The 16,062-nt window shown below is 44.5% G+C and overlaps 1 protein-coding gene and 1 pseudogene across 1 annotated transcript in view; both read right to left on the reverse strand.

Annotated features, from left to right (window-relative positions):
- LOC126183283 (DE-cadherin) overlaps positions 1 to 16,062 on the reverse strand; it is a 624,501-nt gene that overhangs the window by 437,058 nt on the left and 171,381 nt on the right. The gene's annotated exons all lie outside the window — the stretch shown is intronic.
- LOC126098752 (5S ribosomal RNA) lies at positions 12,714 to 12,831 on the reverse strand (annotated as a pseudogene).

The raw sequence follows: 16,062 nt of genomic DNA on the forward strand, positions 1-16,062 counted from the left end.
GAAAAAAATAAAATCTCCCAAGCAGTGGTGGAATTGTCTTTACGAACATCTAGTTCCACACCTCTTGCTGAAACTTCGCTCCCGAAACTTGGGGAACGAAAGGAGACGGAACCTAATGCCGAAGCCCTAGCATTTTCCTCAAGAGTAAGGAAACTTTGCAAATCAATTTAGTTGGCGCTAGTCGTAAGGCTTCGTAATGTTGGCTTCTCGGGTTAAAGCAACGCTGTGAACTTTAGAAAGCGGCCACGCCTTACACAGATTCATTACAGTTCGCACATGGAGCAGAGCGACACACGATGTCTCGGGTAATGTGAGCGTTTCACCAAGAACGACAAACAGCATTGATCACCCGGGAACAAAGCACCACTATAGTCGGAGACATAAACTGAAGTACTTTGTTTCTCATCTGGAATACAATAGACCGAGGTGGGCCTGAGTACACTTTCATCGAAAGAAAAAGAAAATTAATGAAGAAAAAAACCCAAAAGAAAACAAAACAACCTGGAGCCATTTCACGGATCGGCTAGAGGCGAGTGCTTTTCGTATGACAATGGACAGTGTCGCTTTTTGAATCTATTCCAAACTTCTCGTTGATGAACATCAACTATTCAAGCTAATGTCTTAACAGCACATTTTCCTGTCCAACCAGAAATGTATGTTAGGCCTAAATGCGGCTTTTAAGATACAAAAAGAATCACCAGACAGTAACAAATCTCAATTCACAGCTGAGTACCACTTAAAGCAGTACATTCTCATCTTCATGCAATAACAATCGTGCAGTGCACCAGTATCTTGATCCTGTGGCACTACAGCCGAGTTTAGTTTTAGACTGAAATCACGGAAAGTAGTAGTAATAACAGCAAAAAAATTAAATGTTCAACAGTAACTGAAAGGAACACAAGCGGAAACAATTTGATAAGTAGCTACTTTATTTTTATCGTGTCGATAAAAAAATTCCTTCTTTTGGAACACAAAGCTTATTCTGTTCCGAACCAAACGTTCCGCTTATTCATAATAGGTATCATCAGTGGTCTGTAACATAAAAGAAAGTTATTTAGTGGTATACACAGGGTGTACATCAAGTACGGGAACACTTTCAATATTTTAACGCACAGGAAGTAAACATTGTACGGATATCATACATGTCATTTTGAAGAAAAACCCTGAAAGTTTTTTTCACGTATACCACCACAGTGTAGTTTGGTAATTTGCCGATAGTCAGCGCTAGCCACAAACATGGCGACTTCAGGTGCGGAGCGAGCTGTTTCATGAAATTGCCTCCCCGATAACCAGATCTCACTCCGTGTGTGCGAATTCTGTAATTAATAAAACCTCTGTACTCCAGGGGGGAGGCAAGTGTCCCCTCTCGGCGGCTTCCATCTTCAGTCACCATGCTACTATTTTCAATTTTAATAAGAACAATATACCACGCACAAATGAACGGTGAACGAGTAAAAATGAACGATTCCCAAAAAAGACCCATCACCATGAAATAGTTCCCAAGGATGAACGCGTTTGCCGATTTCTACTGGTGTTTGTGTCATTTTTATTTTTTAATACAAATTTGAATTGCCAAGAAAAGTTTTACACAGCACGTATTTCGATTTGTTACTACAATCTGGCAAATATTTAGCAAAATGTCGTAAGTTTATACTGCCATTTTTTTCTTCTCTCTAGACTCCGATACCAACTTCTCACAATTTCTTCAGAGGCAGCAGGACACTGGGATGCAGTATCAACGGGTATACGTACTCAAAGAGTGGATATTATTAGTATCCTCAAACTCAGGCAAACAAAGCGTCACACCCTCACCTCTACGCGTTTAGATTTTGTCGTAATTACTCGTCTACCGTTCTCTTTATGTCTTCAATCGATCCGTACTCGCAGAAATGGACGATTAATATAGCTATTGCTGAACTGTTTGTCATTGCTAGATATTTCCGACGAAATGAGTAGATTCGTACACATAAGCACTGCCAAAATACTGTTCAACAATGAAAACTCTTTGCTCTTGGGTAAACTTTTAATGTTTACGTATCAAACAAGCAACAGCGCAACATTATAGACTTCATGTGACGTTTAGCCGGTACACTGGCGTCTTCGATTGTTTTACCTGCGGTGCTATCTTGCGGTGACTGATCGAACGAATACAGAACATCACCGAAAACTATACTACTGGCCACTGCTACACCAAGAAGAAATGTAGATGATAAACGGGTATTCATTGGACATATATATTATACTAGAACTGACATGTGATTACATTTTCACGCAATTTGGGTGCATAGATCCCGAGAAATCAGTACCCACAACAACCACCTCTGGTCGTAATAACGGCCTTCATCCGCCTGGGCATTGAGTCAAACCGAGCTTGGATGGCGTGTACAGGTACAGCTGCCCATGCAGCTTCAACAAGATACCACAGTTCATCGAGAGTAGTGACTGGAGTATTGTGACGAGCCAGTTGCTCGGCCACCACTGACGAGACGTTTTCAATTGGTGAGAGATCTGGAAAATGTGCTGGTCAGGGCAGCAGTCGAACATTTTCTGTATCCAGAAAGGCCCGTACTGGACCTGTAACATGCGGTCGTGCATTATCCTGCTGAAATGTGAGGTTTCGCAGGGATCGAATGAAGAGTAGAGCCACGGGTCGTAACACAACTGAAATGTAACGTCCACTGTTCAAAGTGCCGTTAATGCGAACAAGAGGTGACCGAGACGTGTAACCAATGGCACCCCTACCATCATGACGGGTGATACGCCAGTATGGCGATGACGAATACAAGCTTCCAACGTGCGTTCACCGCGATGCCGCCTAACACGGATGCGACCATCATGATGCTGTAAACAGAACCTGGCTGCACGATCCGTTACAGCCATGCGGATGCCTGTCATCTCGACCGCTAGTGATACGAGGCCGTTGGGATCCAGCACGGCGTTCCGCATTACCCTCTTGAACCCACTGATTCCATATTCTGCTAACAGTCATTGGATCTCGACCAACGTGAGCAGCAATGTCGCGATACGACAAACCGCAATAGCGATAGGCTACAATCCGACCTTTATCAAAGTCGGAAACGTGATGGTACGCATTTCTCCTCTTTACACGAGGCATCACAACAACATTTCACCAGGCAACGCCGGTCAACTGCTGTTTGTGTATGAGAAATCGGTAGGAAACTTTCCTCATGTCAGCACGTTGTAGGTGTCGCCACCGGTGACAACTTTGTGTGAATGCTCTGAAAAGCTAATCATTTGCATATATCACAGAATCTTCTTCCTGTCGGTTAAATTTCGCGTCTGTTGCACGTCATCTTCGTGGTGTAGCAATTTAAATGGCCAGAAGTGTGTTGAGCTTATTTTCATGCGATCGACTTTTTGGTAGTATTGTAGTATGTACCAAAATGAAACTAAACACCGCGAGTAAGTAGGCGCACTTACTACCTTTTTACGGAATGGGTTATGATTAGATTCTTTATTATAAAAAAACTGCATTAGTGAAACAGTGGCGGTGACCAGGCATCTATAGGAACGCCACAGATGGACGCTTCTGTGAATATACGACGCACAGCGCCACAACACGCAACGAGATAGCGAACGCAAAGGGAACGGAATGATGGGTGTGGCGACAGGGAGGGGGAGGGGTAAAGTACCTGCGCCAGTTCGACTGGCCGGTGATGGGCAGAGTTTCTGCCGAATCAAAGCACAGTGTGCCGGCAAAGCTTTGGCGCGGGCGCACACATAAGCACACACCAGCCCTCACTCCGTCCGTATAGCTCCCCACACGGCCTAACTTCGCCTGCTACCGTATCTCTCCCGTGGAACTACCATCCGTCAGCAGAAACGTCACGAAACAATACGTCTCTGTGCAACCATGTCACCAGATAAATGACTTGTCACTAATGCCTACACACATTTTCTTCTTTTGATCGAAACTTCACCGCGTTTGTATTACCTCTGATATTACAAATAGTACCTTTTCTGTCCTATAATGGGTGTGGCCGTGCGGTTCTAGGCGCTTCAGTCTGGAACCGCGCGACCACTACGGTCGCAGGTTCGAATCTTGCCTCGGGAATGGATTGTGTGATGTCCTTAGGTTAGTTAGGTTTAAGTAGTTCTAAGTTCTAGGGGACTGATAACATCAGAGGTTACGTCCCATAGTGCTCAGAGCCATTTGAACCATTTGTCCTACAATGCGTAAATATCACCGCTGTGATTTTGAAGAACTTTCTCAAGTGTAGCGTCGCTCTTTACGCCTATAATCGGAGAAGATACTAATTCCAGCTGGTACTCTGGGGAGACGGTAGCGGGGCTTCAGTTCTATGAAACTGCTGATAATCATTGACAGGGCATACGACCCAATTTCATCTTTAGCCAGCATGTTTTATTATTGTTTCCTCACGTTGTTGCCATCGACAGGTGGGAACATTCACAAAAAGAATTTCCTCCAAAGCTATAGAAAGTAGTTCTGTGGTAAACCAATTTCACCAAAATCTGTTTTTTTCTGACACTACGGTAACTAATTTTTTCACATAAGTATCCCAGGGTCGAATCGCTCAATCGGAATACATGATTTAAAAATACCGGAGTCCAGTTTGTTTATCAGTCATCTATATTGATCTGTAAAATTCGGCATTTAGGTACAAGCAAAGATTTAAAGCCAACGCATGGGCAGTTCCAAGGCCGTAGTTCCAGAACGGCGCATTTCCGACCTATTTCGTTATCTGGAAAATTCTGCTCAGTTCCGACGTCCCATCCCCTGCTTAATATCAGTTTCTTTTTCTTCCTTCCGTATACTATTTCAAGTAAATATTTAGCTTTTCCCGAAGAACACAATTATGACTCAGTTACGTCATGGAACTGACATCTCCGTGTTTTAAAATTATTGTTGAGTGTCAGCCATTCTATATGAAGCGCTTCATTTATTAGCTTTTCTTATAGTCGGTTTACTCATTGCTGAACATCGTGGTCCAGTTTCTTCACTCATTTCTTAAATAACTGAATCTTCGACTAGACGTCTCCATCCACAGCGATCTTTCAGATGTTCTTAATAAAATGTGAAACTTATGTCGATAAGCTTCTCATAATGTGAAGAGGTATGCCGATAATCTTCTTCTGCTCCAACCATTTATATGCTACTCTTCCTCGCGGTCTTCGATTTTGCCTTGCAAGATCGTTTTCTATAATTTAACCCCTTCTCTTCTCCAAGTGTTCCCAAGAAACTAGGGGGTAGCATTGACCGACACGAGCACGAGAAAAACTTCTCGTGATGCGAAAGTTGTTCTACGCGGTGTCCAAGGAGGAATCGTCAGTACGGGGGAGGGAGAGAGTGAGAGGGAGAGGGAGAGGGGGGAGAGAGAGAGAGAGAGAGAGAGAGAGAGAGAGAGAGAGAGAGAGTGAGGGGGGGGGGGAGGAGGAGTACGACAAGAATAATCATTCGAAGCAAAGAGGTTTTAATAAACATTGGCTCTTAAATGCATACCGTAAGAGTCAGTAGAAGAGATGTGTTTCGTAGTATCGAAGATGAACAAATGCTTATACCTCTTAAGAACTGGACAAGCTCATGCTTACTGGACAGTTTTCCTGTTCTGACCCATACTACCCCGTGGGGAAAAAAAAAAGAGTGAGCGTTCTCTCTGTGTCTAGAATGGTGAAGGTCATACGTGGTGTGGTGGTGCGGAGGCTCGGCACGACTTGCCGGGTGTTCGAGGAGTGCTACGGTGTCTTCAACACGCGGTGTAACCATGTCCAGACGTCATAGGATTGGACGGTCACCCCTCATTACAGATGTTGGACGTCTTAAGCTGGGCAGACTGGTAAAACAGGACAGGCGGCGAACTGTGACGGGACTATCAGACATTAATGCCCGGCAGAGCACAAGTGTGTTTGAACACACAGTGCACCCAACAAAGGGCCTCCGCAGCCGACGAGCCACGCGTGTGCCAATGTTAACATCACATCAGCAATTACGACTGAAGTGGGCACGTGGCCATCGGCACAAGACGTTGGCACAGTGGAAGAGTGTTTCACAGTCTGATGAATCGTGGTACCACCTCCTCCATACCGATGGGAGGGGGTGAATCCATCGTCTCCCAATGGAAGAACTCCTTGGCACCCGTACTTCGGGACGAGGAAAAGCTGGGAGCGGCTCCGTTATGCTCTGGGAAGCATTGACTTGGGCATCCGTGGATCCAGTCAAGCTCGTGTACGGCACCATGACGATCTAGGAGTATCGTACTCTGGTTGCAGATGATGTACACCCCTTCATGACGACAATGTTTCCCGACGTTAGTGGTATCTTTCGGTGAGAGAGTGTGTCATGCCACAAGGCGAGGAGTGGAGTTGTTCGAATAACACAGTGGCGAGCTCCAATTTATGTTCTGCCCTCCATCTCGCCAGATCTGAATCCGATCGAACACATCTGGGATTTGATTGAACGTGACGTCAGAGTTCATCGGCCCCCTCCCCGGAATTTACGGGGTTAGCTGATTTGGTTGTATAGATGTAGTGCCAACTCCCACCAACGACCTACCAAGGCCTCGTTGCTTCCATGCCACGACGCGTCGGCGCTGTTATCCACGCCAAAGGTGGAAATACCGACTATTATGTAGCCTACACAATCATAATGTTCTGGCTGATTAGTGTATATTATGAGCAGTATCGTGGCGGGGAGGAGATATTTGTAACAATGTTTGAGTTCACGGGAACAACACAGTTGACTGCTTTCAATAAATAATATCTGGACGGCACACCTCCATTATTTGGACATAACTACTCCAGAAACCATTTATCACGGAGCCACCTACGTAGAAACTTCTATTACAGCCAATTAGTTTTCTGCTTCTTGTCCCTTACAGAAGAACAACTAAGTGGTACGCATGCTACACGCCAGCTGAGGATTCACCACAGGTTGGTGATCCGTCCACATAGCAGCTTCTCCTATCCGACGTGTAGGCCATAGTACCTAAGTATAGTCAGCGGCTAAGGCGGGACAGAGTCTTGACCAACCACTGTGATGGCCAGTAATACTTTCCAGCGTAATGGAATCATCGACCCACTCCGATTCTTGGAAAAATATTCTGCCAACCATGCTAGGAGGACAGTGGTAATGCGCATACTTTGCGCGCATTGCACCGACTCCGGCTAGGCAGCGAGTAGGAGCAGTATCTAACGATAGAATCTACTGACATCGACCAGTAATAACACGTTTTTTTCGCTGCAAACGTGAGTTAGCGGACTACGCTGTGTTTAGTGCGTTTGCATCTACGGAAGCACAAATAACACGAGTTAACCATAGCTGATACGTTTTGTGTAGCAGAATATGTAAGCACCTTATATACTGAAACATTATACCCATTAAACTCTGTGTTGTCCGCTAACTTAAGCTATTAACGAGCGAAAATGAGTTGAAGCCATTTAGCTGTCTTCAATTCCTCTCGACTTATACAATGCCATTATCAACCTCGGCAAGAACTAACTCTGAATACAGTTACACATCTTTAAGTTTCTGTGTATGAATAAAACTTATGAAAACCGACGTAGACAGAGGAAACAAATTACACTACAGGGCTGTTACAAATGAGTGAAGCGATTTCATAAATTAACTGTAGCTCCATTCATTGACATATGGTCACGACACACTACAGATACGTAGAAAAACTCATAAAGTTTTGTTCGGCTGAAGCCGCACTTCAGGTTTCTGCCGCCAGAGCGCTCGAGAGCGCAGTGAGACAACATGGCGACAGGAGCCGAGAAAGCGTATGTCGTGCTTGAAATAGACTCACATCAGTCAGTCATAACAGTGCAACGACACTTCAGGACGAAGTTCAACAAAGATCCACCAACTGCTAACTCCATTCGGCGATGGTATGCGCAGTTTAAAGCTTCTGGATGCCTCTGTAAGGGGAAATCAACGGGTCGGCCTGCAGTGAGCGAAGAAACGATTGAACGCGAGCGGGCAAGTTTCACGCGTAGCCCGCGGAATTCGACGAATAAAGCAAGCAGGGAGCTAAACGTACCACAGCCGACGGTTTGGAAAATCTTACGGAAAAGGCTGAAGCAGAAGCCTTACCGTTTACAATTGCTACAAGCCCTGACACCCGATGACAAAGTCAAATGCTTTGAATTTTCGGCGCGGTTGCAACAGCTCATGGAAGAGGATGCGTTCAGTGGAAACTTGTTTTCAGCGATGAAGCAACATTTTTTCTTAATGGTGAAGTGAACAGACACAATGTGTCAATCTGGGCGGTAGTGAATCCTCACGCATTCGTGCAGCAAATTCGCAATTCACCAAAAGTTAACGTGTTTTGTGCAATCTCACAGTTTAAAGTTTACGGCCCCTTTTTCTTCTGCGAAAAAAAAAAAACGTTACAGGACACGTGTATCTGGACATGCTGGAAAATTGGCTCATACCACAACTGGCTCATACCACAACTGGAGACCGACAGCGCCGACTTCATCCTTCAACAGGATGGTGCTCCACCGCACTTCCATCATGATGTTCGGCATTTCTTAAACAGGAGATTGGAAAACCGATGGATCGGTCGTGGTGGAGATCATGATCAGCAATTCATGTCATGGCCTCCACGCTCTCCCGACTTAACCCCATGCGATTTCTTTCTGTGGGGTTATGTGAAAGATTCAGTGTTTAAACCTCCTCTACCAAGAAACGTGCCAGAACTGCGAGCTCGCATCAACGATGCTTTCGAACTCATTCGTGGGGACATGCTGCGCCGAGTGTGGGAGGAACTTTATTATCGGCTTGATGTCTGCTGAATCACTAAAGGGGCACATATCGAACATTTGTGAATGCCTAAAAAAACTTTTGGAGTTTTTGTATGTGTGTGCAAAGCATTGTGAAAATATCTCAAATAATAAAGTTATTGTAGAGCTGTGAAATCGCTTCAATCATTTGTAATAACCCTGTATTATGATTCCTGTTGCACTTAAGCGTAGACACTTTATACCAGCAAATATAATTTCCAGGAGCCACGTGACACTTTCATTTTCCATCGAAACACCCTCCACTCAAGATTGTACGAAAGAAATCCATTACAATATTTTGAGGGGCGCAGTTTGGACAGCTTAAGTGCAGTGCACTGTTCTTTCCAAGGTAGTGGGACATGTTTTTGAGTTTACTGTTGGCTGTGTGTTCAGTGTATCGTGGTATGAATGTCCTCCTTCCCTGCAGCCCAGATTTCTTCTTTCAGTTTCCACACGTGTCAGAGCGAGTTGTTATTTAAATTCACATTTACATTTAAATTGAAAAATAATCTGATACACAGCACTTCACGTGTGTGTATGCGAAGTTGTTCCTATCAAACTGTAAATGCGACGATGTTAATCGAAGCACAACATGCTACCACTTATTTCTAACAGACATGCAATGCAGAGAGCATTTCGTATTATTGTCTTACTCATACTCCTCGCGCCAAGCGATAAAGGGTAAGGTTGAGGCCAATGGCCTGTATCACCAAACTTGGAAGATGGACGCTAATACTTTTTTTGCAGAGTTGACCAATGGTTTTGCTGTGGTGTGCGTATACAAACTCTGACTCTGAGCTATTATTATTGCGAGTAGTACCGACTGAACAATTGTTGAAAGGAGTCTGAAGAGATAGGAAGCAGGCTGTGATAGAGAAAAGCCGCGCGACACGAGAGGTCACAGTCTACCGTGATCGTGCTGGTAGCGCCGAAGGAGATTTTGGATTAATTGAGAATTTTTGATAATTTTCCTTTTTGTTTTGCGTAATTGTTGCTTGCTTGCGCGTTCTAAGGATTTTGTCAGATTTATGTATGCATACACAGAGTATTACTCCCATCTTTGTTGTGGCCAGAGACGTATCTATTAAGTAAAGACATTGTGGAACATTTGTGTAAAGTTTGTCAGTGTTTAAATTTTCTATTTCGCGAATGTAGTAATTTATTGGTTTCTTTCATTTTTTTCACACCGTTTATGGCAAGTTGACCAAACCCCTCCCGATAAATCAATTCCCATATTAAAAATATATAGCAGTAGTTGTAGCGGTTATTATGATCATGCACTGTACTTTGCATGGATCGCAGTATTACGTTTGAAATATTTTTAGCATGTTGCTGATCACGCAGTTGCAGCGGCAAGTATCAACTGCGTACGGGAGCATTGGAGACCGACTGTTAGATGATGATCGAGAATATTTTAAAATTATCAATCAGATACTTGGGATTTGATTTCGTTATGATTTATAGGAAGAGTAATTAATTTCTGTTTCTTCTCGTTCTCAAATTCTATTATTCTATTACTGTCACAGATGCAACGTCACACATTTCCGTACGTCTTTCAGCAAAACTAGCAATAATGTAAAATAATTACGAACTCGTTTCAAACTGACTTTCACAATGTACACGGCAAGTGAAAATCAGAAATGATTGGACCCGAACAAAATCTTTCAAGGGTTGTGGCGGTCCTGCATGAACTGACTCCAGAGGCCAGTCTGCCAGACTAAAAAAAGGTTCCAGCCGCCTTCTTTCTTCCTAGCACTAACATGTGACAACATTATTTAAACCAAATGTAATTTACTTATGCTTTTACTGATGAAACGGCTCACACTAGAAATGATTAACGTATCTCGAAATCTATTTCTAATATCTTTTATTTTAGTGTCGACTGCAAGGAATGAAGATATCAAACAACTGAAAACAGTTTCAACAATTCGTGCTTCTCGTTATACATAGTGCAGATTTTTGTTTTGTAAAACTTATTTTTCACTTTCTGATGTGTCGACGCGTTCATGAAACATATATGTGACTTTATGGAAATTCCAATAAGTGTCACGAAAACAAAGTCAACAATAAAGTGAAGATTATGAGACGAAAAAAGAAAGCGGGGGCGGGGGTCTGAGTGCTGCTGAAGTCACTGCACAACTGAATGTCACACTCGCGAACTCTGTAAGCACCAAAACACGAAGCATGGAATTACAGGGCGAGCTCTAATTAAAAAAAACACGTGTGATGCAATTGCCAGTAACAGAAAAACGTGGTGCCAAAGCCATAAAACATGGACTGCGGAACAATGGAAGAAAGTCAATTTCTCAAATGAGTCTTGTTACACACTGTTTCAGCTCCTGGCCGAGTTTACGTCCCAAGAGCGAAATATGGAAGGTGTTATGGTGATAATCTGGGCAGCCACATCGTGCTATTATTCCATGGGCCACATGGTTACTCTGCAAGTTCGCGTTACTGTCAAGGATTCTATAACCATTTGGGCTGAACAGGTACATTTCGTAGTACAATGTTTCTTCCCCAATGGTGACGTCTTGTACCAAGAATACACGCCACTGTTTACACAGCTCGCATGGTCGGACTCGTTTTGTGAGCACCAGTATTAACTGTCGCTGGTCCCCAGCCGCAGTATCCGATGGATCTCAATATTATTGAGAGTTCATTACTGAGCCTTTGTGGCCTACTTTGGATGTTCAAAATGGTTCAAATGGCTCTGAGAACTATGGGACTTAACATCTGAGGTCATGAGTCCCCTAGAACTTAGAACTACTTAAACCTAAGGACATCACACGCACATCCATGCCCGAGGCAGGATTCGAACCTGCGACCGTAGCAGTCGCGCGGTTCCGGACTGACGCGCCTAGAAGCGCTCGGCCACCGCCTACTTTGGAGGATAGGTTGAGCGATCGCTAAGCATCATCACCGTTGTCACTATTTTGTAGGAAGAATGATTTGAGATTCCCTTTAACTACAAGTCCCTGTGTTTATCCAATCCCAGACGAGTGTAAGCTGTTTTGATTATAAACTCTTACATTGTATTAGGTACAATGATGATGATGATGTTTGGTTTGTGGGGCGCTCAACTGCGGGGTTATCAGCGCCCGTACAATTACCCAATCTGTGCTCAGTCCAATTTCGCCACTTTTCTGGATGATGATGAAATGATGAGGACAACACAAACACCCAGTCATCTCGAGGCAGGTGAAAATCCCTGACCCCGCCGGGAATCGAACCCGGGACCCTGTGCTCGGGAAGCGAGAACGCTACCGCGAGACCACGAGCGGCGGACGTATTAGGTACAATAATGGGTTGTAAATAACTTATTTAACGGTCGGTTTCGTAGCCTGTAGGCCACATTATCAGACTAAACACTGTGAATCACGACGTTAAAGTTGCAACTTACGCAGGACCGAACATTCCTGGTCTAGGAATGAAGATGCAATTAACAGATTGTCAGGCAAGCGGAAAGTATGGGTCCACGGTTCCTCAAGTACGCCATGAATCCAAACGGACGACAGTAGGCCGAACACAGCCGATTAACCATGAAATATAGGGGCACGATCCATTCGGAGTGCTGTAAATACAGCAAACCGCAATACTGTGATGCACGCTTGAAAGCGGCTATGGGCTAGTTAACCGGTTATTTTCGGCCTACTGTCGTCAGATGCACTGATGGCACGCTGGAGGAACTTTGGATCTACACTTTCCGCTTACCTGACAATCCGTTAATTGCGTCATTTATTCTTATTCCGTCCGAACTGGCCATGAAGGCCCAACGGTACCGACCGGCCGCCGTGTCATCCTCAGTCCACAGGCATCAATGGATGCGGATATGGAGGGGCATGTGTCAGAACACCGCTCTCCCGGCCGTTGTCAGTTTTCGTGACCGGAGCCGCTACTTCTCAATCAAGTAACTCCTCAGTTTGCCTCACAAGGGCTGAGTACACCCTGTTGGCCAACAGCGCTGGACAGAGTGGATGGTCACCCATCCAAGTCCTAGCCCAACCCGACAGCGCTTAACTTCGGTTATCTGACGGGAACCGGTGTTACCACTGCGGCAAGGCCGTTGGCCCATTTATTCCTAGGGCAGAATGTTCGGTCACGTCGATCTTACAAATTTAATGACATCATTCACTAAGTTTTACGCGATGATGTGAATTCTAGGCTACAAAATCGGTCGTCAAAAACTTACAACAGCAGCCAAGCGATTATTATTCACGTTATCTACTTATGGCGGTGACTGTCCCACATACGGGAAAATGTGTTTTTTGGTTTCCACGTCTTTGTCCAACTCCTCTGTGTCGAGGTTGGTGCGAATGCCGCCATTTAAAACGCATTATGCAACGTTTTGACGCTCCGTTCTCTTCCGTTCCGTCAAGTGTTAACCGATCTAAAATTGTGATTCAGTAGGAAGTACCCTCAGTTCTGCACTTCAGAGGCTTGCAGAATTATGGATGTAGACGCATTCCCGCCAGCAAGGTAACAGCGAACGCGCCCCGCGTCGTCAGACTGCGATGCTTCACGCGGGCGCGGAGTGGCGGCAGACGACAAGACGCAAACACCCCTCGCAGCCGGGAGTGGGGAAGAAACGCGACGCGGAGACGGTAATACGCCGCAAACAATTTTCCGCAGCCGGGAGAGTGATGGCCCGGCGCGCCCTGATTCGCGGCTCGTGTAATGGGGATTTATGCGGCGCTGAAGTTGCCGCGCCGAATATACGCAGCCCGGGCGCGCCCCGCTAAGCGGGATGAATGACGCCGCCGCTGCCGCCGCCACCGCGTTCCCACCCAGCCGCCGCCAAATTCCCCGCGTACCGCCGCCTTAAGCTCGCCGCCCGAGCCGCGAAACGCCAATCGCGATTCGCGAATGCAGCTCTGCTTTCATCCGTTTGTGCTCACGACACAGGGCTTGTCAGAACCGCTGGTGGCTGAGAGCAAGGACAGGAGATTGGCGCTCTGCCACGCACGGCTCTGAGTACGATGTAGTCGTTATTGTTGTTATTGCTGCTGTTGCTGTCGAAGACTTGTTTCATGCAGCTCTCCATGCTACTCTTGTCTTGGGCAAGCCTCTTCGAATAACTACTGCAATCTAGCAACCAACATCCTTCTGAATCTGTTTAGTGCATTCACCTCTTAGTGGCCCTCCAATAATAAACTGGTGATCCATTCACGTCCCACGATGTATCCTACCAGCCGATCCTTTTTTTTTAGTCCAGTTGTACCACAAATGTCTCCCCAATTCTATTCAGCACTTCCGCCTTAGTTACGTGATCTACGCATCTGAACTTCAGCCTTCTTCTCTAGCACCACATTTCGAATCCCTCCCTTCTCTTGTAGTCTAAAACTGTTTATCATCCATGTTTCACTTCCATTCATGGCTACACTCCAGACAAATACTTTCAGAAAAGGTTTCACAACACTTAAATCTATATTCGATGAAACAAATTTATTTTCTTCAGAAACCCTTTTCTTGCCATTGCCAGTCCACATTTTATATCATCTCTCTCCTTCGAACATCACTTACCTTGCTGCACAAATAGCAAAACTCATTTACTGCTTAAGCATCTACATTTCCTAATCAATTACCCTCAGCATCACCCGACTTAATTCGACTACATTCCATTATCCTCCTCCTGATTTAGGAGATGTACATTTTATATCCTCCTTTCAAGACACTGCCCATTTCGTTCAACTCCTGTTCCAAGTCCTTTACTGTCTCTAACAATTACGATCTCATCGGCAAACCGTAAGGTCTTTAGCTCTCCTCCCTGAACTTTAATTCCTATTCTAAATTTTCTTTGGTTTCTTTTACTGCTAGCTCAATGTACAGATTGAATAACATTAGGAACAAGTTGTAGCCCTGTCTCACTCCCTTCTTAAGCATTGCTCCTCCTTCATGCCGCTGACTCTATGACTGCTGTCTGCTTTCTGTACACGTAATGAATAGCATTTCGGTGTCTGTATTAATCCGTCCTACCTTATGAAATTCACAGACAATACTCCAGTCAGAAATGTCAAAAGCTTTCCCCAAGCCTTCGAATGATATAAACGTAGGCTTGCCTTTCCTTGCCCTATCTTCCAAGAGAAGCCGTAGGGCCTATATTCTCTCGCTTACTCCTACATATTTCCGGAACACAAGCTGATGTTCCAGTAAGTCAGCTTCTACAAGCTTTTGCAATCGTCTGTACGTAATTCGTGTTGTTATTTTGCAACCATAACTTATTGAACAGATCGTTCGGTAATACTCACACCTGTCAGCACCTGCTATCTTTGGAATTGGAATTACTAGATTTTTCTTGAAAGACTGTGGTTATTTAGCCCGTCTCATACATCTTTCACATCAGGTGGTATAATTTTGCTACGGCTGACTCTCCTAATGCTATCAGTATTTCTGACGGAATGTAGTCTACTTCTGGAGCCTTGTTTAGACTTAAGGTCTTTCAGTGTAATGTCAAAATATTCTCGCAGTATCTTATCTCCCATCTCATCCATACCTACGTCCCCTTCCATTTCTATAAACTTGAAGGCTAGTTCATCTACCTTGTACAGGCCCTTTACATATTCCTTCCACCTTTCCCTTCTTTGCTTAGGACTGGCTTCCCATCTGAGTTCTTGATATTCATGTAGCTGCTGCTATTTCCTCCAAAGCCTCAATTTTCGTGTAGGCGGTACCTATCTTTACCCTAGTAAAATATGTTACTAAGGCGCTGAATCGAACTGCGGAAAAAATAATCTTTAGACACATCCTGAGGAATGGAATCAAGGTAATTTAGAGATAGATAGAGATAGAGAGATAGAGATAGAGAGAGAGAGAGAAAATTGTACACCGAGACCAAGATTTGGACAGAGTACGAAGGTCCAAGCGGGTGTAGGTTGCAGAAGTTGTTCAGAGATAAAGAGGCTTGCACAGGATGGACTAGCGTGGAGAAATACATCAAAACAGTATTCGGACTGATGAGCACCACATCCACCACCAGCAACAACGACGGTAATGATTAAATGTGGGCAACTGAAATCGAACTCGATGGCGTCGTTTATAGGGAATTAAAGAGTCCGGAGGGGGCAAAGAAGAAGAAAAAACAAGAAAGAAAGAAAGAAAGAAAGAAAGAAAGAAAGAAAGAAAGAAAGAAAAAGTCCTCGACAGTTTCATGGATAATGGCTTTCAATGCTTACTATTTCTCCTAATTCGCCTCCAAACATAAGTCAACGGGAAAGAATAATTTCATTAGACATCACTATAGAAACACAATTAAGGGGGGTTAATTTTTACCTAGCTGTATGTTAGCTAAAACAGTTTCACAGG

Source organism: Schistocerca cancellata, chromosome 1, assembly GCF_023864275.1.
Source record: "Schistocerca cancellata isolate TAMUIC-IGC-003103 chromosome 1, iqSchCanc2.1, whole genome shotgun sequence".
NCBI lineage: Eukaryota > Metazoa > Arthropoda > Insecta > Orthoptera > Acrididae > Schistocerca > Schistocerca cancellata.